Source organism: Calypte anna, chromosome W (assembly GCF_003957555.1).
Source record: "Calypte anna isolate BGI_N300 chromosome W, bCalAnn1_v1.p, whole genome shotgun sequence".
Taxonomy (NCBI): Eukaryota; Metazoa; Chordata; class Aves; order Apodiformes; family Trochilidae; genus Calypte; species Calypte anna.
In genome coordinates this window covers 15,619,362-15,645,224 of record NC_044276.1, presented here as the reverse complement: position 1 = coordinate 15,645,224, position 25,863 = coordinate 15,619,362, and positions in this window count along the sequence as shown.

Genomic DNA, 25,863 nt, shown 5'->3' with positions numbered 1-25,863 from the left:
AACTGGTTTTAGCTAGATGGGCCCACAATGCTTCAGGTCATCAAGGCAGGGATGGAACATATCAGTGGGCTCGTGACCGAGGGGTGGATTTAACTTTGGACTCTATTGCACGGGTTATCCACGTTTGTGACATATGTGCTGCAATTAAGCAAGCTAAAAGGTTGAAACCTCTGTGGTATGAAGGGAGATGGTCAAAATATAGGTATGGGGAGGGCTGGCAAGTTGACTACATCACACTGCCTCAAACCTACCAGGGTAAGCGCTATGTGCTTACAATGGTGGAGGCAAGTACAGGATGGCTGGAAACATATCCTGTGCCTCATGCCACAGCCCGGAACACCATTCTGGGCCTAGAGAAACAAGTCTTGTGGAGACATGGTACACCAGAGAGAATTGAGTCAGATAATGGAACCCATTTCAAAAATAGTCTCATAAATAACTGGGCCAAAGAACATGGTATTGAGTGGATATACCATATCCCCTATCACGCACCAGCCTCAGGTAAAATTGAAAGGTACAATGGACTGTTAAAAACTACCTTAAAGGCAATGAGTGGTGGAACTTTTAAAAACTGGGACAAGCAAGGAAAAAATCCGCAGAGGGTTAAGGACAACACACAGTCACCAATATGGTTAAAGTGAAGTCATCTATTAACAATTCACACTCTCTTTATATAGAGCCCTTGTTTATATAACGATATCTTGCAGGTGGCTATATCTTGGCCACAAATTCTCTTCTCACAGAACTTCTGCTGGTTACATCATTACTCTGCTATTCTACTTTTTCTGTTGCCAGTTCCTTTATCTTTTTCCCATAGCTCATCTTTCAGTAACCTCGGAACTAGGCCTCAAGGCCCTTATCTTACTCTGGCTAAAGCTAAATAGTCAGGATTGCTCACAGGTCTGTTTTCTTCCAGACAGTTTTCCAACAGACAAGCACTTGGCAAAAGCTACCTGGTTAGTTAAATCCAGGGGTTCCATAAGTTGAGCTGGTCCTGCTCAGTCAGATCTTCTACACACAGTCGATGTGGACAAAGTGCCTGTGGTGCATGAAAAGAATCTGCTAGGGAAAACAGTTTGGGTTTATCCTGCCTCGGGCAAAGGCAAACCCATTCGTGCGGTTGCTTTTGCTCAAGGGCCTGGACACACTTGGTGGGTGATGATTAAAGATGGAGAAGTACAATGTGTACCACAAGGGAATCTAACACTAGGTGAAAATTCCTAATTTCTGCTTGTCTAGCTTAATCAGTAACACATGGAATCTTTGGGAGTCATGAACATGTATTCCACATTAACTACTGTTATGTGAATTATTGCATAAACTAACAGTGTTCTATGAGTGTTTTTCAGGATGATTTTGTGATGATGAAACCAGAACTAGGTTCATCGGCTGGCATCCAATAACTTCTTTGAAGTTACCATCTGCAACCTGTGGACCATGGACATGAACTGTGAAAACTGCTCCTTGTTTTGAGAATCTGCTACAATAGATGAACATATGCAATCATAGACTGAATTACTTAGTGAATTTTAGCACAGAGAGATAGTAGTAATTTGTGTATAGATATGTTTAGGGATAAGAGATGGTAATGACTGGAGCATGACGCATATGGTATGGAATAAGAGGTGGAATGTCCTGGTTTGGGCCAGGATAAAGGTGATTTTCTGTCTTGTACTTTTGCTTTTAGCTAAGTGTCTTGTAAGTAGTTGCACTTGCTGAAATTAACAGCAAGTTTCTCAGACAGTGTGTGCTTCTAGGACTGATAACACTCAATGTTTATAGTTACTGCTAGAGACTGGTATGCAGAGCCAAGGACACTGCTCAGCTCTGAGGAAAACTTTTTTAACCCTCCTGGCTTCCCTCTGCTCAGGGGTTTCCAATCCAAAGAGCTTGCTGGTCATACCTTTCAGGGAGAGTGTTAGCCCAGGCACTTTTTCAAATCAGGGAGAATGTTCCTGTTGTCAGCTCCTCACACTGCTGCTTCTTTAGACGTCTGTACATTGCCCGCATTCTCCACCAAATGTAGCGGGAAGAGCCTTTCTTACTTCTGAGGCTCGACAAGCTGCTGGCCTCTCCACTGCCTCACACCAGAGTGAGCTTCCTCTCTGTGGCTGTGGGTCCCACCTTTATTGGCCCCCTGGTCTTGCTCATGCCCAATAGGGGGTCTGTCCTAATCAGGCACAGGTGGACTCACACCCACTCTTTGGCAACTCGAGGCACCTGGTTTATCTTGTTTCTCTACAGGTAGGGGTTTTGACACGGGTGTGTAGGGAGAGGACAAGGGGCAATAGTTTAAAACTGGAAGAGGGTAGATTGAGGTTGGACATGAGGAAGAAATTCCTTAATTTGAGGGTGATGAAACACTGGAATAGGTTGCCCAAGGAATCTGTGGCTGCCCCATCCCTGGCAGTGTCTCAGGTCAGGTTGGATGGGGCTTGGAGCAACCTGGGCTGGTGGGAGGTGTCCCTGTACATGGCAGGGGTTTGGAACTGGATGATCTTTAGCTCCCTTCCAACCCAAACCATTCCATGATTCTATGATTCTATCACAACTATTATTATTATCTTCGTGGTTACATAGTGCTTCTTTTTGTGCCACTTAGATATGAACCTCATTTGAACACTAAAGCCCCATTTGTGACACACAAAAATACTCTCTTTTACATTCTGTGCCAAAGTACTATATAAAAAGCATGAAACGGGAAGAGAGGCAGGAAGATGGGAGTAAAGACATATAGTCAGCAAAGTATATAACTTCTGGCATATTAGTGCTTAATCCTAACATAATTATTCTCATGCTTTTATTTGATTAACTTCTAATGGTTCCTCTCGGTGTTAAAGGTCCCAGTCTAATCATTTGATTTTAGTGTCTGCTATAATTACCGATAATGTTCTTTGCAAGACAATTTAATGATAACCACATAATGGCGTATATGAAAAAAGCTGCAGGGTTTCAATGCTTTTAAGTAATATAAAATACATTAGATTAACACACGCTATCAACATGACAGGGAATGTTTGATTTATGCCAAGGACTACGTTATGGTCATGGAATTTTTTTTTTTTCTCTTCTTCCTTTTTTAATTTTTTCTCTTTTTTTGTCAACCATTTACAATAAATGACAGAACAGTTGGATGATCTGCAACTTGCTGAGGGCAATAAAACCTAACACAAAGTTAGAACTGGCACAGAGCCAGGCCTGAAGAGCTGCACTGAAGCATCCTGCCAGGCTGAGGTGGCAGCAAGGCTTGCTCTGCCCTCGCCAGAAGATGTCACCCTGAGAGACTCCTCAACGTCTTTTGAAACCAAACTTAGGCAAAGTTTCCAACCTTCCTTATATTTTCTGGGTAAATATGTGGTTTAGAGTTCCAGGTGGCTTTTTCATTGTATTTAAAATCACCAAACAACGACCAACTTGCCCTGATATTTATTGATTTTTTTTTTTTTTTTACTTCTGTTTCCCAAACCTGATGTAAAAAGAGGTTGCATTTCCCTCCAGTCAACCTCCTGTTTGCATCCACGTTTTGCTTCACACCATCATATTTTCACAGCTAAATACTTCACTGAGCTAAGTGGTTCAAGCTTGCCAACCCTTCCTTTGCTCGAAATGAAGCAATCGCTCACAGTTCTGGGAAAAATGCAGCACAATTTATGGTGTGCATGTAGGAGAGAAAATTTCCTGTCAAAAAAAAGGTTAGCAGTGGACATATTACATTTGATGCCCTTTTTTTTTTTTTTACTCTAGGATAATGGCATTTGGATAAAAAGTAGGCCCATCCTGTTTATAGTGCTTTATGCCCCATTAGTATTATTGCAAGTCTCTGGACTCACATGTTAAAGCACTTAATCAAAGGCAATGGGTTGAAAATCATGTCCCAGCACTTCTATTTTGAGGCAGTACAGCCTCAGACTGTCAGCACCGAACAATTGCTGATAGAACAATTTCAACATAAGCTTTGGGCTATGTGCAAGGACAGTGCTGCTTAAAGCATATTTTGTAACCACAAGGAACAGTACGTTAGAACATTCGAAGGTTAAGGAGTAAGCAAGACGATTAGATTAAGGGACTCGGCACGATAGCAACATCCACGAAGAAGCTCGAATGTGTGAAAGATAAGCTTTGTTAGTTAATTGTTGCTAAATGCTTTGTAGCCAATCAAGTTAAAACGTGTGTAACGAGATGTAGAAATCACCAATCAGCAATATGTATACGTGGCATTAGCTCTTAGATTAGTGTATAAATATCGCCTTCTGATTCAATAAAGTCGGACAATTTGTTTGCATCAAACAGGTCTCCATCTCGCACTGCGACACTATTTGATTCGTTCCTCCCAGATAGAAAGAAGTAAAAAACACATTACTAGCATCAAAACAGCACATGCATTATCTGCTAAGCAGTTGAGAAGCTATCATTGGGTTTTATCCCTTTGGGTACTAGGCCGGACATAAATTTTCCCCACTCATCCATTCAGAGATCTGAGAATGCTATTTTTCATTTTTGACCCTTTGACAGTGTCCTGGTTTGGGCCAGGATAAAGGTGATTTTCTGTCCTATACTTTTGCTTTCAGCTAAGTCTCTTGTAAGTAGTTGCACTTGAAAAAGCTATCAGGTATCTGGAAGAATTGGCTGTAAGAGATATGATCTATACTGATGAAAACATTGAAGATCCTTATCACATGCCGTGCCCTAGACATATGTTGCAAAGGTTTGTGCATGCTGCACCACCGCCTTTTAACCACACACTATCAGTAATGCTATGGGTTCCTGGAGATTTGGATGGAATTGTGGGTGATGTAATTAGCACGAGAATATGAAGATGCTGTCATGGCTCCCCGTCGGGGAATCGAACCCCGGTCTCCCACGTGAGAGGTGGGGATACTAACCACTATACTTTTGTTAAACTGTGACAGACAGACAATCCTGTTATTTTTCACAGATCTCTCTTTTAAAGACACCTTCATGTCACTTATTTTAATTGCAGGCTGCAGGCATCAAGCCTTAAAATAAAAATAAATAATAAAAAAATAAAATAAAAAAAAAACCTAAAAAAAGAAAAGCTTTAGAGTGAGAATATTTGAAGTAGTGGCACTTTTATGAAGATCCTCCAAGGATTTTCTGAGACAAACCTAATAATGGGAGAGGAATGCATCTTAAGAGCAGAATTAATTTATACATTTAATTACTTGGGATCCACTCCACTTCTCAATGCTGTGTTTTGATTCTCCACGAGAGAGCTCATCAGCCCTGGTGGAGATCAAGGGAGGCAGCAAATAGGGTTTATGGAGCAAGCCCCATTGATCCAGGTGTAACTGATTGCAGCTTAGAGAGATACTGGTGGGTTTTTTCCTCCCTTTCTTCCAAAGATAAGCACGAATCTAAAGCCCTGTCTGGTGAGTTTGCAACCTGCCGTCCTGTAGGAGCACAAATGAGGGCAATAAAGAAGAGTGGGAAGGTGGAGGCAGCTGAATGTGGTGGGGTGAGTGAGGTGGGGTAGATGCTGCTGCCAGGAAACCTCCCCCAGATGCCAGGGAACACGGAGGTGACCTTGATTCTGAGTCTGTTCTTACTATTCTCAAACCATGAATTTGATTTTATTTAGGCATGGCTCAATCTGAAACCTGCCCAGATGTTCTTCAGAAGCAGGGTGACCTCCAGGCTTGTTGGGGTTGTAACTTCTGACTTTATTAGAAGAGATTGGATGAGAGAAAAAGAGTGTCACTTGAAAGAGGAGAGGTTCTAACTGGGTATAAAAACAGCTTTTTCTCCACGTGGACAGTCAGGCAGTGGAGGAGGTTGACCAGGAAGGTTGTTGCAGTCTCTGTCCTTGGAGGTTTTTAAGCCCAGGCTGGAGAAAGCCCTGAGGAACCTGGTCTGACCTCATAGCGCACCCTGCTCTGAGCTGGAGGTTGGACTAGGGACATCCTGAGGTCCCTTCCAACCTGATTTACCCTGTAATCCCCCTTCACGTGGTACTTCAGGACATGCTCTAGTGGCATGGTGTTTTTTTCTGGGTTGATGTTTTAACTCAGTTGTGGGAAAACAGTCTGCGGAGGCTTAAGGATTCCATGTGCACATCAATATGATTGTATGAAATCGTTTATTAACAACTTGCACTCACTTATATAGAGAAGCCTTGTTTACACCATCATATCATGCAGGTGGCTTTGTATTCCAATTACACATTCCATTCTCACGGAAAGATTCTTCTCACATAATTATTTTCCTCTTCTGTTGCCAATTAAGTTATCTCTTTCCCATTAGCTCATTCTCAGAAAGCCTCTAACTAGGCCTCAATAACCATTAACCCAATGTGGCCTAAATTGAAGTAAGTCAGGATTGCTCACAACCTGTATATTTCTGAACTGTTTCCCCAACATATTCCCCTTTTTGTTTTTTGAGCAATTCTGACTTAATTCGTTACGTAAGATAACATGCTAATGATATATTGTCATAAACAGCATACTAATAATGGAAAAGCAATAACATACCAATAATACCAATTTCCTGCTCCAGCTAGTAAATGAGCCCACCAGGGATGGAGCCCCACTTGACCTTCTTTTCCAAACAGAGAAGAGCTGGTGGGAGATGTGTTGGTCGGTGGACGCCTGGGACTTAGCGATCACAAAATTATAAAGTTTTCAATATTCAGGGATACAAGGAAGGTCGTCAATAAGACCTCTACGCTGGATTTCCGAAGGGCAGATTTTGGCCTATTCAGAAGACTTGTTCAGAGTATACCCTGGGAAACAGCCCTTGAAAACAGAGGGGTACAGGAGGGATGGTCGTACTTCAAGGAACAAGTTTTGAAAGCACAGGAGCAGGCTGTCCCAGTGTGCCGAAAGGCGAGCCGGCGGGGAAGACGACAGGTCTGGCTGAATTGGGAGACTCTGAAAGAAATTAGGGTTAAGAGGAGGGCCTACCAATTATGGAAAAAAGGGCTAACTACTGAGGAGGAATTTAGGAATATAGTTAAGTCACGTCGAAAGAAAATCAGAGAGACAAAGGCACAATGTGAACGGAATCTCTCCACCTCTGTGAAGGATAACAAAAAGTCCTTCTACAGATACATCAGCAGCAAAAGAAGGGGCAAGGAAAACATCCATTCTTTACTGGACACGGGTGGGAATACAGTTGTCAAAGATGAAGAAAAGGCTGAGGTATTTAACACCTTCTTTGCCTCAGTTTTCAAGAGCAAGACAGGTTGTCCTGAAGACATCTGGCTTCTGGAGCTTGTAGAAGGTGACAAGAATCTAAACAGCCCCCCTGTAATCCTGAAGGACACAGTCAGTGACCTACTGAGATGCTTGGATCCCCACAAGTCTATGGGACCAGATGGGATCCACCCAAGGGTGATGAGGGAGCTGGCAGAAGAGCTCGCCAAGCCTCTATCATCTACCAACAGTCTTGGCTCACTGGGGACATCTCAGATGATTGGAAGTTGGCGAATGTCACGCCAATCCACAAAAAGGGCTGGAAGGAGGACCCGGGAAACTACAGGCCCGTCAGCCTGACCTCAGTGCCTGGCAAGGTTATGGAGCAGATCATCCTGGGGGCAATCACACAGCACCTGCAGGATGGGCAAGGAATTAGACCCAACCAGCACAGGTTTAGGAAGGGCAGGTCATGCCTGACCAACCTGATCTCCTTTTATGATCAGGTGACCCGACTGGTGGATGTGGGGAAGGCTGCGGATGTGGTCTACCTGGACTTCAGCAACGCCTTTGACACTGTCTCCCACAGCATCCTCCTGAAAAAGCTGGCAGCGCGCAGCTTCGACAGGAGCACCCTGTGCTGGGTTAAGAAGTGGCTGGAGGGCCGGGCCCAGAGAGTGGTGCTGAACGGGGCTGCATCCAGTTGGCAGCTGGTCACTAGTGGTATCCCCCAGGGATCAGTGTTGGGCCCAGTTCTGTTCAATATCTTCATTGATGATTTAGATGAGGGGATTGAGTCCATCATCAGCAAATTCGCAGACGACACTAAGCTGGGGGGGAGTGTCGATCAGCTGGAAAGCAGGAGGGCTCTGCAGAGGGACCTGGATAGACTGGGAGTTGGGCTGATTCCAATGGGATGAGGTTTAACACGGCCAAGTGCCGGGTCCTGCACTTTGGCCACAACAACCCCATGCAGCGCTACAGGCTGGGGACAGAGTGGCTGGAGAGCAGCCAGACAGAAAGGGACCTGGGAGTCTGGATTGACAGGAAGCTGAACATGAGTCAGCAGTGTGCCCAGGTGGCCAAGAAGCCAATGGCATCCTGGCCTGTATCAGGAACAGCGTGGCCAGCAGGTCCAAGGAAGTGATTCTGCCCCTGTACTCAACGCTGGTGAGGCCACACCTTGAGTACTGTGTCCAGTTCTGGGCCCCTCAGTTCAGGAAGGATATCGAGGTCCTGGAGCAGGTCCAAAGGAGGGCAACCAGGCTGGTGAAGGGACTTGAGCACAGACCCTTTGAGGAGAGGCTGAGGGAGCTGGGGCTGTTCAGCCTGGAGAAGAGGAGGCTCAGGGGAGACCTCATCACTCTCTACAACTACCTGAAAGGAGGTTGTAGCCAGGTGGGGGTTGGGCTCTTTTGCCAAATGACTTTCAACAAGACAAGAGGGCATGGTCTTAAGTTGTGCCAGGGGAAGTTTAGGTTAGATATTAGAAAGAATTTCTTTACGGAGAGAGTGATCAAGCATTGGAATGGGCTGCCCACTGAAGTGGTGGATTCTCCGTCCCTGGAGATATTTAAAAAGAGACTGGATGTGGCACTCAGTGCCATAGTCTAGCAACCGCAACGGTGGTTCAAGGGTTGGACTCGATGATCTCTGAGGTTCCTTCCAACCCAGCCAATTCTATGATTCTATGAATGCAAAAATAATAATAACATATATACTGATGCAAAAGCAATAATAACATACTACTAATATAAAAGCAATAATAACATATATAACTGATAAGCCTTGCCTAATTAAATCTGTAAGCCAACAAGCTAACTGGTATATTTTATGAATTTTATCAATTCTTACCAAAGGCTTTTTGTCTTGCTATGTGTGATACAAATGAAACAGAAAGAAACCCAAATTTCACATTTTCCCTTTTATTCTAGCCCTAATTGTTGCATCGACCAGTTTGATTGCAAATGTTATTGATAACTTATTAGTGACCTCTCATGAGGTCACGCTCTTTTTTCTTCTCATAAGGGTATACGCTCTTCCCTTGTCTTTTCCCCTTTTTTTTTCTTTTTTTTTTTTTTTTTTTTTGGTGGTTTTTTTTTTTTTGATTGTATTAAATGAAAAAAGTTTTATTATCGAATCATGTATTCTAATGGTTTCAAACTAAACTTGAAGAAATTTCTTTCTATCACACCACACCCTTGCACAGTATTTTGCAGTGTAGCTTTGAGCATCTTTTAAACTCTTCTTTTAAATAACAGATCAAATTATAATCAATGTGCCCATCAAAGTAGGTTGTTTTTTTTAAAATATCTGGAGTTTGCATAAAAGCAGAGAAGTGACACTACCTAATCGAATTTAATTTTATTTTTTTTTTTGATTGTAAATGTCTTCATCTTTTGTATGGCGTAACACATTAAAAAGATTCTATTTCATGGATAGCTAAAATCTCCTGCCAAAGAAAAGAAAATATCACTAGCTTTAATGTGAAGCAGGTAACCCTCAAGTTATTACCTACCAAGATTCAGGCCTGGACATTTGATGCCCAGAACTATGTAAAAATATTTCCCACTTCTGTTTCATACCTTTCAGAAGGCATTAGAGAAACTTTTCTTTTTTTGTCTTTTTAATGAGGCTATGTGGTGTCCTTTCCTCCCCCTCCCAGTAGGGCTCACAGCTACGGTATCTGCAGGGGCAGAGGCAGCACCTACAGCTGTAGCAAGCTTGCTGGGAGCATCACCAGCCACACGAAGGGGTGTTGAAAAGCAGCTGCGGGGGAAAGAGTCGGGGGGGGGGAAAGTTTCTTTCTCTCCGCAGCAATTCTTTGCCTCTGAAAAACATTCTCATGAATCTATTGTACTCCTTACCAATATATGAGAAAAATTTAACAACACCCACCAAAAACTTTAAAAACCAAAACACTATTACTACTAAAATCTGGTGGAATCAGCTTAAAATAAAATAAATCAATACAATCTCCCAAACCAGATACTTGTATCAGAAATATTATCACTGTGAATCCGCATTTAAAGGCGTTTGTTTCCATGGTCGAACCCATCTGCTCGGTACCCAACGCACTCCAGTACCTGTAAGTAAGCACATATAACCTCGACCAGTCAGTTTCACCTCTGCTGGCCCTTCCCATTGTCCAGTGATGGAATTCTTGAATTCCACCAAAATTTTGTGGGAAGGTTCCGAAGCAAAGTCTGCTAAAGCTTTTTGGTGAATCAATATTGGAGGTTCTGTACGTTCTCCTGTAAGGCGTAAATAGTTCATGACATATACAGCCTTAACCGGTCCTGAGGAGGACTCCCTTCCTCCCCCCTTTTTTGTCTTTCAAGGAGTGTCTTTAGTACTGAATGGCAATGTTCCACTATTGCTTGACCCATAGGGTTATGAGGAATACCAGTAACATGTCGAATACCCCATTGTCCACAAAGCTGTCGAAAACGAGCAGAATAAGCGGGGCCATTGTCCGTCTTAATAGACTGAGGTACTCCTAGAACAGCAAAGGATACATATAGATGTCTGATAACATGTTTCGTTGCCTCACCAGTCTGAGCAGAGGCCCAAATGGCCATAGAAAAAGTATCTATAACAACATGCACATATTTTAAGCATCCAAACTGTTGTACATGAGTGACATCCATTTGCCACAGTTCCAAAGACTTCAAACCTTTAGGATTGACTCCCATCCCAATACCAAGATCAACCTTTTGGCAATCAGGACAAGATTTCACAATTCCCTGGGCATCCCCCAGAGGTAAATGAAATTGCTTCGCTTGCACTTTAGCAGATTGATGAAAAAATGCATGAGATTGTCGAGCTTGTGAAAAAACATCAACAGAAGGACCAGTTCACGCTGGTGCAACTAAATGGTCAGCTCGGTTATTACCGATAGCCAAACCTCGGTCACTAAGATGACTCCGGATATGAGTGATAAAATAAGGATGTTCTCTTTCTGCTAAGAGTCTCAATAACTTCTGCAATAAGAAATACAAATGCTTATTCGAAATTTCCTTCAAAATGGCATGATACATTCTCAAAACAATACCTACTACATAAGGTGGATCAGAGACTATATTTACAGCAGTATTATTCCATGTTGCAAAAACCCAAATAACTGCAGTAAGTTCAAGGGTTTGCAAAGAGTCAAATGACTTCCCGTGAATTAAATGTTCTTGTCATTGCCAGGCGTCTCCTCCCAGGTAACAACAGCTTTACGGGATTTTTTTTTTTTTTTCTAGCATCCGTAAAGACCATTATGCCGTCCACTGGACTGTCAGACAAAAAAAACCCTACATGATTCCCACTGCATGTTAGATAAAAGTGGTAACAAGCAATATAAGGGGCAAGAATTTGCTATTTCCCCACTAAGCTGTCCCAGGGCTATTTGCAGGTCCATTGAAGTTCGCAGTAACCAAACCAAATAGTAAATAGTCCTGCATAAGGGGCAAAATGATCTGTCTTGGGTCCACTCCAGCGATGTCTTGACATCGAGCTCTGTCCTTTTTTCTTTTTCTTTTTTTTTTTTTTTTTATCAAAACCAATAATAACAAATATAATTGATAAACCTTGTCTAATTAAATCTCTAAGCTATCCCAATATCCTTAAATGATTTAACCATTTATTTTACCCAGTATATGCAACAGTTAATTTTTTCATGTTATCTTAATCAGTCGCTTTCAGTTGTGAATTGACTCTGAATGATTAGCTAAACTTATGCAAATACACTCTATCCAAGTCTTCACAAACATAACCTAAAAGCTAACAATAAAAAGTCAGTGGCAGAATGACTTTGTAAAACTGCATGTCTAACACTATCAACATCTTTTAGCATCTGTGTTAAAATACCAGAAGTTAAGTTCATCTGCTTAGCAGTGCAACAAAATATCACAATCAACATATAGATATAGATCCCATAGTCAACATATAAACGATCACATGAATTACAACATTAACAAAAACCTGTTATCATAACAACACAATACAAAAAGCACATTTCACACTGCGGTGGAAGGACTTAAATAACTTTTTAGTATGAGGAAGGTTAGGTGTCCACTGCCACACAGAGCCAAGGGGGTAGAGGAGGCTTATCCGACAAAAATTTGTCAGGGGGCCCCAAAAGCGTCCCCAGACCCCTCCCGGGTCACGGCATGGTGGAGTCCTGGTTTCCTCCATGGTTGCCAAATTGAAGCCCCAAAAAGGCCTAATAAAATTGTTTAGAGACAAAATTCCAAGCCTATAAACAGCAAAGGCACACACACACACAGACACCTTTTTTTTTTTTTTTTTTTTCTTTTTTTTTTTTTTTTCTCTGCTGTGGTGTCTGCAGCAGGGCTCAGTTTCTGAGCAGCAGCAGGGTGTGTGGGGGGGTGAGAAGCGGCTGCGGAGGCAGGAGCAGGGGTGCTCTCTGTACCAGGAGCAACTCTTGATCTCCACAGCAACTTTCAGCCTCCAAAAAGGCATACTCATTCTCATAACTGTGTTTTGTTTTGTTTTACTTCTCACCAATATATACGAAAAACCAACAACAACCACTAGAAGGTTCAAAAATGAAATGATATTGCTACTAAAATCTGGTAAAGTCACCCTGCAACAAAATGAAGTGGTACAATATCTGAAACCAAAACTGCAAGTATAATTACCAACCAAGTTTTTTATCTCTGTATGAAACACCAGTGTACCATGCACCACAATATACATCAGTATTGAGAACTGTATTGCAATTATGGTCCTTAAGCAGCTTTATCTTAAGCATTTTTACCTTTAAGCAGCTTCTAACAAGTGGGCTGCTGTAGCACCTTTTTGGGAGTAGTCCTAATGCACATTTATTTTTTTCATGAGCATTGTCATACGCCGACATATAAAAAATTTTTTTCTTTTTTTTTTTTTTTTTAATAAATCAAGATGGGATATTACCACTGAATATAAGTGATCCATAAATTTTGAATATGGCTCTACTCACTCCTGTTTAATATTTGTAAAGGAAAGGAGTTGCTTGTACAGGATCATGAACAGTTTGCAAAGCTTTATATGCCAATTCCTGTGAAAGTTGTAACACTTCAGTTTGAAACCATGCCAGCAAATCTGCATGTACAAAAGGACAAGCACCCAGTAACATTTGTGCTTGCACTCCATGTAATGCATCGGTGTTCTGTCTAGGAATCACAGCTGCATTTTCACGTAGCATTTGCCATTTATGATGAAATTGCAGTTGTTGAGAAGGAGTTAACAGAGTATCAATGAGCATTTTTGTGTCATATGGCATCAACAATTGAGCAGTAAAAAGATGTTGCAAAAGAGATTGAGTAAATGACTCAAACCGATTTCAAATTGTACTGTGCAATGGCAACTTCGACTTCTTTTATCATTTTCCAATCTAATGCAACCCATTGACCTCCTCCTCCTGGTCCCACAATCACTGGAAAACCATTGGACTCATATTGGGAACCATTTCTCCTTCAACTATAGTGTTTTGAATAATTCCCTTCCATCTAGTTACTGGATACACACTACCACCCCCCTAACTACCCTCCCCTCCCCATGTTGGATATGGAAGAGGTAGAGCAGTGGGTGTTAAAGGGTTAAGGGAAATAGGAGCAGGAATAGGGAACGGATCAGGGGGTAAAAATGGATTAGTGCCCCATTGTTCGGGATGTTCCCCGGAGCAAAAACTAGGGTTTTTTTTTTCAGGGGTATACTCATCCTTGGTCTCCAGTTCTTTCAGTTTCTTCAGCAGTTTCCTTAGTTGCTTGTCTCCAAGTCCCAGTTCTTTCCTTGGTTGTTGCTCTATAGCAGGCACTGACGGTGTTGACAGGTGAAGCAGAGGATTAATTGAAGGCAACTGTGGTCACGAAGATAAATCAGGCTTCCAAGGTGGAAAGGTGGCAGAGCAGTCGGGAGCCGCGGCAGGTGGGCTCGAGGTGGGGAGTCTGCATTCCAAGATTCCTCGCCTGTGTTCTCCAGCTTCTCTCCCTCTGGGTCCTCCAATGATTCTGGTGGTGTTTTCGGTTGCTTTTGGTTTTGCTTCTTGGTCCCATTTTGACTTTTCATCCGACCCCCAGGGTCAAATGGCATAGTTGACTGAGCTTGAAACAGTACAGTCCCTTCAGGTGTTGGTAAGGGTATTTTAGGTGTCTCAAATAACTGTTTAGAGGTCAAGTTCATATTTTGAGCATTCATCGGTACTGGTAGATCAGGCGTTAAGACAGCAAACACTGAGGCTGCTGCTGACCTCTCACTTTTCATTTCTTTTAAGGTTTCTCTAATCAATTTCCAGAGTGTCGCTAAGCGTTGTGCCTCCTTATCTCCATCGCTAATTTTATCCCATAGGGCAGTACCTATGGCTTCCCAAGTCGGTAACTCAAAAACAGCACCCATCGAGGGGATCAAGTCTCTATCCCGTGCCCATTTCAGCAATTCACATAAGGTCCTGCCTTCGTGTAATAAATCTCTCTTAGAGAGAATACATTGGAGGAGCTTAACTACTGCCTCTTCTTCTTTAGAGAGTGTAGACCCCATCTCCTCCCCAGCCGCTCACCTGATCAGGGCAAGATTCTTCAATTCCGAGCTCGTTTATTCCGTAGCCGGGCACCAGCTACATTGACTGCCGGGGCAGCAATCTCCTTTCGACTGGCTTCTCCGCTACCCTCTCATTCCAGCTGTCTTCATCGCTCCTGGAAGCAACAGCATGAGAGTCCCTGGTCCGGGCCATCCTTAGTCCCTGGTCCGGGCCGTCCTTAGTCCCTGGTCCGGGCCACCCTGGGTCCCTGTTCGGGCGCCATTTGTCGGAAAACAGTCTGCGGAGGCTTAAGGATTCCATGTGCACATCAGAATGATTGTATGAAATCGTTTATTAACAACTTGCACTCACTTATATAGAGAAGCCTTGTTTACACCATCTTATCATGCAGGTGGCTTTGTATTCCAATTACACATTCCATTCTCACGGAAAGATTCTTCTCACATAATTATTTTCCTCTTCTGTTGCCAATTAAGTTATCTCTTTCCCATTAGCTCATTCTCAGAAAGCCTCTAACTAGGCCTCAATAACCATTAACCCAATGTGGTCTAAATTGAAGTAAGTCAGGATTGCTCAAAACTTGTATTTTTCTGAACTGTTTCCCCAACACTCAGTCATATTAGAGGTCTTTTCCAACCATGACAATTCTGTGATCATGATTTGCAGCAGGGAAAGATTAGGCTGCAGCCAGGGAAAAGGAGGAAGAAATAACCCAGAATAATCCACCAAAGCTATGGATGCTCCTGGGGCTATGGCTGTCACAGAACAATTTTTTATGTTCAAGGGCCAAAATAATTTGATAATACCTATGTACTTTCAATTCTGGACAGCCTCAGTCCTATGGTTGGTTTTCCAGAGAAATTTTCTTCACAAAGAGCAAAAATCCTTGGTCAGGAGCTTTGCTTTTAAACCAAGCACATTTTGGTTTGCATTTTGTAGTTTGCTTCACATCAGTGAAAGGTTCTGGTTTGATTTGCACAGGCCCATTACTCTATTTTTGTTTTCATTTATGAGATGAAGAAAAACAACCACACCAAAACCCAAGCCTTTCCTTTTCCTCCTCAGCAAACTCTTTTGTGGTTGACTCTTTAGTGCTACCAACTCCAGGATCTTGTTCCATACCAATGAAACACAAAGCACAGGGAGGATATTATATAGTCGCAGGGTTTTTTTTGGCTTCTTTTTGTCAGTTCCTAAAAGGATGCAATAGCCTCATGAAGAGATAAAAGAAAAAAATATTTTCTTGGAGGTTTAAAGCCCTCCTCATCCCCTTTTCACTTTGTGAGCAAATGTACCACCCCAGCCACTTGTCTGAGGACATGGAGGGAGTTTTCCAGTAAAATAAGGAGTCCTTGACTTCAGAGTCCAGATGATTTCAACATGTCCTCAACATGCTACCTGGAAGCAGAAACTTCTTCTCCCAGAACCCGTGGTCTGTACTCAAAGCACTCTCTGGTTGAGAACCATCAGGTATTTCCTCCAGTCTACATGTGCTAAGTTCACCCTTTGGCTGACCATGGCATTTCATTTTGAGATCCTTCTCCCAAGTCCTGAAATCCCCATGGAGTTGGCAGCTGATCTTCCTTGCCTTGTTCTCAACAACCCCAATTTTGGGCCAACTGGCAAAGAAAGGAAAGCTGCATTTAAAGCCCAGACTCAATCACTTGTGCATGCAGCACAGCCACAACCTGACATTTGCTATTTATTCTGCTCTTTATTCTCCCCCCTTCTAACACAGCCTTATTTACTTTTTTGACCTCTGCTGCACATTGAGCTGTCAGTAGCAATGCCTAAATCTTGTCCCTGTAAGTTACAACTAATTCAGAACCCATCAGCATGTACAAGTAGCTTAAACTGTTTTCCTTCTAGTGTGCATTACCTACACGCTGTGTTTCTCATCTGCCACTGAGCTGCCCAATTATACTTTGGTAGGGCCTTCCAGCAATCTTCTTTCATCTTAACAAACCTTAACAACTCCAGGTGGTTGGCACAGGAATCCAAAAAGGAGAAGAAACTTATTGATGCTAAGAAAGAGGTTGTGGTTTTGTTCGGTTTTTGGGTTTGCTTGGGTTGTTTGTTTTTTTTTTTCCTCCTCTTAACAGTGCTCTGACACAGCTCTCTGGCACAAATGGGAGCTCATCATTTAATCTCATTGTAGCTCAATATCCCAGCTGGGTGTATGAAGGCTGCTGTGGTTTCATCTCTGGTGTTGAATTATGAGCTGGATGGAACAAACTTTGGTGCCAAAATAGGGGTATCTAAGAGGTTGGCTCACCCCCTTGGCAAGTTATTGTCAGCTGTGGCTGTCCACATTTGCTGCTCTTCAGGAATGGAATTGAGGCTGCTTGGGAAATAGAAGGTTGGCTGAAGGAACTGGGATTGTTCAGCCTGAAGAAGACTCCAGGGGAACCTCAGAGCTGCCTTCTAGTTCCTTAAGGGAACCTACAGGAAGGCTGGAGAAGGACTTTTTATAAGAGGGTGGCCAAAGCCAGTTGAGGATTCCACTATTTGTTGAGAACAGAGAGTCCTACACTTTGTTTGCATTCCCTATCTGTCTGTAACTGTCCCTTACCCTTTCTAATGTCTCTTGTCTATCGTTCACTTCAAGATGAATCATTTCATCTTGAAATGATTCCATCTTGAACCCAGCCAGCACGGGTTTAGGAAGGGCAGGTCCTGCCTGACCAACCTGATCTCCTTTTATGATCAGGTGACCCGTTTGGTGGATGAGGGGAAGGCGGTGGATGTGGTCTACCTGGATTTCAGCAAAGCCTTTGACACTGTCCCCCATAGCATTCTCCTGAAAAAGCTGTCAGCCCACAGCTTGGACAGGAGCACCCTGTGCTGGGTTAGGAACTGGCTGGAGGGCCGGGCCCAGAGAGTGGTGGTGAACGGGGCTGCATCCAGTTGGCGGCCGGTCACTAGTGGTGTCCCCCAGGGATCAGTGTTGGGCCCAGTTCTGTTCAATATCTTTATCGACGACCTAGACGAAGGGATTGAGTCCATCATCAGCAAATTCGCAGATGACACCAAGCTGGGAGGAAGTGTGGACCAATTCGAAGGCAGGAGGGCTCTGCAGAGGGACCTGGACAGACTAGAGAGCTGGGCCGATTCCAACGGGATGAGGTTCAACAAGGCCAAGTGCCGGGTCCTGCACTTTGGCCACAACAACCCCATGCAGCGCTACAGGCTGGGGACAGAGTGGCTGGAGAGCAGCCAGGCAGAAAGGGACCTGGGAGTCTGCATCGACAAGAAACTGAACATGAGCCAGCAGTGTGCCCAGGTGGCCAAGAAGGCCAATGGCATCCTGGCCTGTATCAAAAACAGCGTCGCCAGCAGGTCCAGGGAAGTGATTCTTCCCCTGTACTCAGCGCTGGTTAGGCCACACCTCAAGTACTGTGTCCAGTTCTGGGCCCCTCAGTTTAAGAAGGATGTAGAGGTCCTGGAACAGGTCCAAAGGAGGGCAACCAGGCTGGTGAAGGGACTCGAGCACAGGCCCTATGAGGAGAGGCTGAGAGAGCTGGGGCTGTTCAGCCTGAAGAAGAGGCGGCTCAGGGGAGACCTCATTGCTGTCTACAACTACCTGAAAGGAGGCTGTAGCGAGGTGGGAACTGGACTCTTTTCACAGACGACCTTCAACAAGACAAGAGGACACAGTCTTAAGTTGTGCCAGGGGAGGTTTAGGTTAGATATTAGAAAGAATTTCTTCACGGAGAGGGTGATTAGGCTATGGAATGGACTGCCCGGAGAGGTGGTAGATTCTCCGTCCCTGGAGACATTTAAAAAAAGACTGGATGTGGCACTCAGTGCCATGGTCTAGCAACTGCTCCGGTGGGTCAAGGGTTGGACTAGATGATCTCTGAGGTCCCTTCCAACCCGGCTAATTCTATGATTCTATGATTCTATGATTTCACTGAAAGGTCCCCAAGATGGTCAGCCTGAGGCTGCCATGAAGGCTTGAGTTAATGAATTTGTTTGGTACAGCAAAGAGGAATTTACAGAGGTAATTAAACTGAAGATTACAGCTACTTGAAAGGTAATTAAAAAGAGTTATTGGTTGATGAGAAGCTCAACAAGAGCCAGCAATGTGTGCTGCAGCCCAGAAGCCAACCAGTAGATCAAGGGAGGGAATTCTTCCTGTGAAGATGGTAAGACCCTGGACCAGATTACCCAGAGAAACTGTGGCTGTTCCATCCATGGAAGTGTTGAAAGCCAGGTTGGATGGGACTTGGAGCAGCATCATCTAGTGGGAGGTGTCCCTGCCCATGGCAAGGGGTTGGAACTGGATGATCTTTAAGGTTCCTTTCAGCTCAAACCAGTCTAGGATTCTGTGATGACTGGGGAAATAAATTTCACCTGCAGAAGTTTTGTTTTGGACAACAGGAAAAAAATGTTTTCTATGGAAATGGCAATGACTTGGGCAGTAGTGACCAAACTGTTGGATATATCCCACCTGGACACATCACTGAGAAGCTGAGCTGATCTCAAAGCATCTTCACATTCCTGATGCCTCAGCTGAGGAAATACACATTTTTCTTCTCCTGTGGTTGCAAAGCATCCTCTGGAGAGACAGAGACAACTGAGAAACCCTCTGCATGGTTATTCAGACATGAGATCATTAAGAGATTCCCTACACATATCCTAATTAAAAACTCTGCAACACAAATAGCGAGATAAAGGGATTGCTGACAATAAGCAGGATGAAGTGCCACTCAAGCACTAATTAAATATTATGGCAGTTAATCAACAAGGAGAGTCTTGCAAAGCTTTGGTAATGATGATTGTGGACTGACCTTGAAGGCTCTGGGAAACGTTCTTCAGGATTCCTTTTGAATGTATCAATAAAGTTGTTGAAAGTAGGTAGCACTCAATGAAAAAGATTTTTTCTTCATAAGGTTTGTGGTAGGTTCATCAGGCCTTCAGGTACCAGGTGGATCTGAAGACCCAGAATAATCCTGAAAATTGGCTTTTTTGTTCATCTTGGGAAGATGACTCCTAGTTCACCTCTTTTTCTCTTTGCTCATCCTGAAAATTGAATGATGATTTGCTGGCTACATGTTAAAAGCTGATCCTCAAAAATCTCCAGTACTATCTGGAAGGGAAACTGGGCATCAAGATGGTCCCAGGACCTGCAGCACAATGAAGAGATGAGGTTTTATTGTGAATTCCTTATGGCAAATTGATGCTCAAAGGGGTCGAACATCTGAAAGAAGAATCATCAATGGGGGGGCAAAGGCAGAGAGGGAATTTGGCATGAAACTCCCTTGATTTACAAATCCCAAAAGAGATAAAACATCTGAGAACTCAGGTTAAAACCTGTATGGAGTAAACCTGTGGTGCCAGTATTTATATTTCAGCTTCATCAATCAATACCTTTAACAATAGGCAATCAATCAATGACTTTAACAACCCTGGGAGAGGACAACATCCCTGGTGAATCTGAATATTATGCTACAGATCCATGCCTGAAATACTCATCCTTCCATAACAGTATTTGACCAAATTTGAAGGGACTGAGCAGCTCCAATTTTCAGTAGGTGACTGTGTTCTCTGGAATAGCTGTTTTGTTGCTACTAAATCTATCTCTGTGTGTTTTTCATGTGGGCAAATAGAACATAAACAATTTTGTGACTGTGACAAGCCTGTCACCTCTTCCCAGCACAGTCCTGCTGAGCATCCTGGTGGCACTGGACATCAGAGAGACAATTCCTGATGAGCAGAGCTGCCTTCTCCACTCTGACTTGGTATTTTAAGCTCTTGCCAAAGAGACTCTATATTAAGTTGATTTCGCAAATAGACCTGTAGATGTTTCCCTGCTGGAATCCCAACCATTTCAGCATCTTTAAGAAAGAAGGGCAACCACCCCCAGGCTGTTCTCAACACCCCTCATAGCTTGTTGTTAATTCAGAAAACAACCCCCAGCATCAACTGGCAACAGCATCCCTGATTAATCCAAGTTCTCTATCAAGACATTTTGTACTGTGCAAAAATCTTACTGAACAGTCTTGTACAAAACATAAGCCCATTAAAATGATGATCTGATTCTCTAAAGGTTTGGCTATATGGCTTCTCATAAAAAGTTTCATAAACCACCCACAATCAGGCGCCTTAATCCTCAAATCCTAAAAGCATATTGTGAGCGGAATGACACATTGAAAAATGAGAGGAGTTCTCTGGGCACAGCATCAGAACTCGACTGCTAATTGTGGAAATAAATAACAACGGCTCCTAGAGGCCCAGTGGTTGGGTTGTTTGGTTTGTTGTTTGTTTATCCTCCCTACCAGCAAGATTTCTCCATGGGTGGAATATGGAAGTATGAAATGAAACAGTCCCACCCTCTACTGCTGAAGTTTGATTAAATGCAATATGTTGTGTGGGGGTGGGTATTGGTTTGGGGTTTTTTTGTTGGCTTGGTTTGTTTGTTTGTTTGTTTTTGACTGGGGGGTTTGGGGTTGTTGTGGTTTTTTGGTTGGTTGGTTGGTTGGTTTGGTTTGATATTGTTTTCTCTGGGAAGGTCCTCAGAACATGGAAAAATCAAGCTACTTTGAAACTGAAATTCTCTCTTCTACAGCCCTTCAACAGCTTGATACCTCTGCTAAGTAGGAGGCACAAGGGTGCCAAAGCATTGCCAACCATGCATGGCTGACAACCAGACATTCTGCAGTCCAACTGAATATAAAATACTCCTCCTTTCTTTTCATAGACCTTGTTTTAAAAAGGAAAAAAATTACTAAATATATACAAATATACAGGAAAATTGATACCACGTTCCTCCCCCCTTTCCCCCAATAACTCTCACGTCACCACCGAGGCTGCAGGGCAGCCCTGGGAAAGTCCAGGCTGGACTCCTGGGGTCAGCAGCAGATGGGAGCTGGAGGCAGGAACACACAGATTCAGGCTGGCACAGATCAGGACCACAGGCAGATGAATGGATGAAATCCTCCCAGGATGCTGAAGCAAACAGGGGCAGGTGAAGAAGGAGAAGCAGGAAGGGGTTTGACCCTTGTGATTCCTCAAATTTATACTGAGTATGACATGTAAGGGATGGAATACTCTGTTTGGTCAATTTTGGTCATTTATGTTGTCTGCTCCTCCCTAAAGGAGGGCTGCAGGTGTGACCTCTTTACTCCTTTTCTCCTTCCAGAGGGCAAAATGTTCCTCAGAACTGAGCAGTGGCCTTGGTTCTGCACACCAGTCTCTAGCAGTAACTATAAACATCAAGCGCTATCATACCCAGAAGCAGACACTGTCAGAGAAACTTGCTGAAAGCAAAAGTACAAGACAGAAAATTACCTTTATCCTGGCCCAAATGAGACACTGGGTCAAGCAACCCCCTGGTATCAATAAAGGCTGGGTGATGAGGGGAAGGAGAGCAGCCCTGAGGAGAAGAACTTGGGGGTCCTGGTAAATGAAAAGCTGGATATAAGCCAGCAACATGTTCTGGTAGCCCCAAAACCAACCTTATTGTTTGGGTTACACGGCCAGGGAGGGGACCCAGCAGGGTCAGGGAGGGGATTGTCCCCATCTTCTCCACTCTGGTGAGACCCCCCCTGCAGTGCTGGGTCCAGTTCTGGGGTCCCCAACACCAGAAGGACATGGAGCTGTTGGAGTGAGTCCAGAGGAGGCCATGGAGATGCTGGGAGGGCTGGAGCAGCTCTGGAGCCAGGCTGAGAGAGTTGGGGTTGTTCAGCCTGGAGAAGAGATGGCTCCAGGGAGACCTTAGAGCACCTTCCAGTGCCTGAAGGGGCTCCAGGAAAGCTGGGGAGGGACTTTGGACAGGGGCATGGAGGGATGGGACAAGAGGGAATGGTCTAGTTCTTGGACTGGATGACCTTTAAAGATCCCTTCCAACCCAAACTATTCTATGAGTCTATAATTGTGTGATCTTCTCCTCTGAATTTTAACTTATTTTTGGCAATCACTGGTAGACAGGACAGGGCCACTGCTCACCCCCCACCCTACTGTGGGACAGGGAGGAGAAAATCCACTGAAAGGCTCCTGAATCCAGACAAGGACAGGGAGGTTTGCATTTCCCTGTTACAGTAACAGGCAAAAAAACTTGGGAAGGAGAAAAAAAATCTAACTTAATCCACACAGAGAAAGAGAAAACATGGACAGACACCCCCCCCCGCCTTTCTCCCCAGGCGCTTTGCTGACACCTCCCCTCAGGGCACAGGGAGGGGTGAGGGTCAGTTCCCCACACATTGTTTCTGACCCTTTTCCTCCTCAGGGGAGGACTCCTCACATTCTTCCCCTGCTCCAAGGCTGACGGGAGAGTCCTTCAGGAACCCCTGGGACAAGAGTCCCTCCCATGGGGTGCAGTCCCTCAGGAACTGCTCCATCTCGGGCTGCTCAGAGTCCCAGCTGCTGCGGGAACAGTCACCTCCTCTGCCACAGGCTCCTCCATGACTGCAGATCCACATCAGACCCTCTCCAGGATCCCTCACAGGATGCTGGTCCACATCTGCCCACCCGTGACACTTCAGGGGCTACAGATCCACACTGAGCCCCCCGTGGGCCTTCAGGGACTGATCCCCCGTGCTCCTGCATGGGCTGCAGGGCCACAGCTGCCATCTCACCACCACCATCTCTGCCCGGGCACCTTTCCCCCTCCTTCACTCCCCTTGGTGTCTTTGCTCTGACATTGCTCTTCTTCTTCTCTTCTCTTCTCTTCTCTTCTCTTCTCTTCTCTTCTCTTCTCTTCTCTCTCTTCTCTTCTCTTCTCTTCTCTTCTCTTCTCTTCTCTTCTCTTCTCTTCTCTTCTCTTCTCTTCTCTTCTCTTCTCTTCTCTTCTCTTCCCTTCCCTTCCCTTCCCTCCCCTTCCCTCCCCTTCCCTTCCCTTCCCTTCCCTTCCCTTCCTTCCCTTCCCTTCCCTTCCCTTCCCTTCCCTTCCCTTCCCTTCCCTTCCCTTCCCTTCCCTTCCCTTCCCTTCCCTTCCCTTCCCTTCCCTTCCCTTCCCTTCCCTTCCCTTCCCTTCCCTTCCCTTCCCTTCCCTTCCCTTCCCTTCCCTTCCCTTCCCTTCCCTTCCCTTCCTTCCTCTCCTCTCCTCTCCTCTCCTCCTCTCTCCTCTCCTCTCCTTGTCTCATCTCATTTTTTTATATTTCTGCACTTTCATTTCCCCTTTCTTCCCTATGTTACCCACAGAGACACATCCAGTGTCCCACATCTGCTCAACCTTGGCCAGAGGTGGGGCAGGGATTGGAACAGGGGGACCTTCCAGCAACTTCTCACAGGAGCCACCCTCTGGCCTCCCACCCCTGCATTAACCCAAGACAGTATTTATATTTACTCTGTAGCTTTTGCAAAAAAACCAAAACAAAACAAAACAACAAAACAACTTTGATCCACTTCTTGATCCACTTGATCAAAAAAATGACTTTTTGATCCACTGTGCACAGTGTTGATGACCATACAATAAGTTAAATGTGGCCAGGGCTGCTCACTGGCATGGTAGGGTTTGCATCCATGCTCTTGATCTCATCATAAGCAGGGTTGACCTGTCCAAAATACTTGTTTGGAGGAATCTCTCAACCATTCTAACTCAAGTCATGCCTGGAAATTGGCTGAGCACCATCTGCTAGGCCAAAACAAGGCCAAGGTCCATTCTGACAGCCTACAGTGTAGTGACCAAGTTCCTATTCTTGGGGCTGTCCCTCCTCTTTAATTTGCCATGTAATATTTATCATTAAATCTCCAAATAGAGTCACATGGGCGTGCATCAAGCACAGTATTTTTTATTTTGTCCTAGGTGACACCTTCATTGCTTTGGAGGGTCAACATGAGGGGAAATGTATGGATGAGGATGGAAGAAACAGACTTAATTCCAAAATCTTGCATGTTCTTTACCTACAGCTTTTGTTGGACACACCATGAGGTCACCTAGTTGAAGGATACTTTGGAAAACAAGCATCTAAAATATGGACAGACCTCTTTTGATTAGAATTTTATGTTAGAGCATAATTTAATTAATACCACAGACAGCAGGATATACCTTGTACCAGATGCCCACCGGTGTGGATTGCACGGATCTATGGCAGAAGATGCAATAGGTTATGGTGACTTCCGCTTTAGGGTCACCTCTGGCTCTATCAGAACCCTGCAGAACCTCCCAGTGGTCATTTCTTGGGTGTTTCTGGTGGCCATCTGCAGCAGGAATGGTTTAATTCCTACCTTGGTTGGTATCCCTCACCGAGGGGCTGATGATTGGATGGACACGGAGTTGAGTTACATTCTTCTTGCTCAACGTGGTGCCTCCAGGCAACAGTTGTGAGAAACAGGGAGCTGCTGTGTCCAGGTGATGAACAGTCTCTCATCTCCACTGCTGTCAGCCTGACACCACTCACCAGTGCTAAATTATTTTAAACAACAACGTGCCATGGCTGCCGCTGGGGTTTGCTAATGCCCAGCTATTTTATGGTTCACAAAGTGCTTTAAATGCACGTGAACCTACAGGGTAGAGCATAGTGGGCTGGGAGCATTCAGTGTTGGTTAATTTTAGGGGTACTTAACATAAGTCATAGAATGACAGAATGGTTTGGGTTGGAAGGGACCTTGAAGGGTAAGGGCTGCTGAGAAGTGTGTGGTTGAGCCTCTGAAACCTCTTTGCCTCACCATCTCTTCCAAGTGGTTGGTGCATGCAGGTGGGTGATGCTGGAGACATGGGACATTCCAGCTTCTTATTCTCTCAAGATGAAAAGCAAGATCTGTTGGAATTAATTATTGGTAGAACTGCTTTGCATAGACCTGCAGGCTTAGAGCGTGGGAACAGTCAGAGAACAAACTACAGTCATAGAATCCCAAACTGGCTTAGGTTGGAAGGGACCTTCAAGATCATCCAGCTCCAACTCCTTTTCATGGGCAGGGACACCTCCCACCAGCCCAGGTTGCTCCAAGCCCCATCCAACCTGGCCTGAGACACTGCCAGGGATGGGGCAGCCACAGCTTCTCTGGGAAACCTGGGACACAGGGTCAGCACCCTCACAGATAATTTCTTCCTAATTCATAACCTAAATGTCCCCTTTTTTATCTTGAAGCCATTCCCCCTTGTCCCATCCCTCCATGCCCTTGTCCAAAGTCCCTCCCCAGCTTTCCTGGAGCCCCTTCAGGCACTGGAAGGTGCTCTAAGGTCTCCCTGGAGCCATCTCTTCTCCAGGCTGAACAACCCCAACTCTCTCAGCCTGGCTCCAG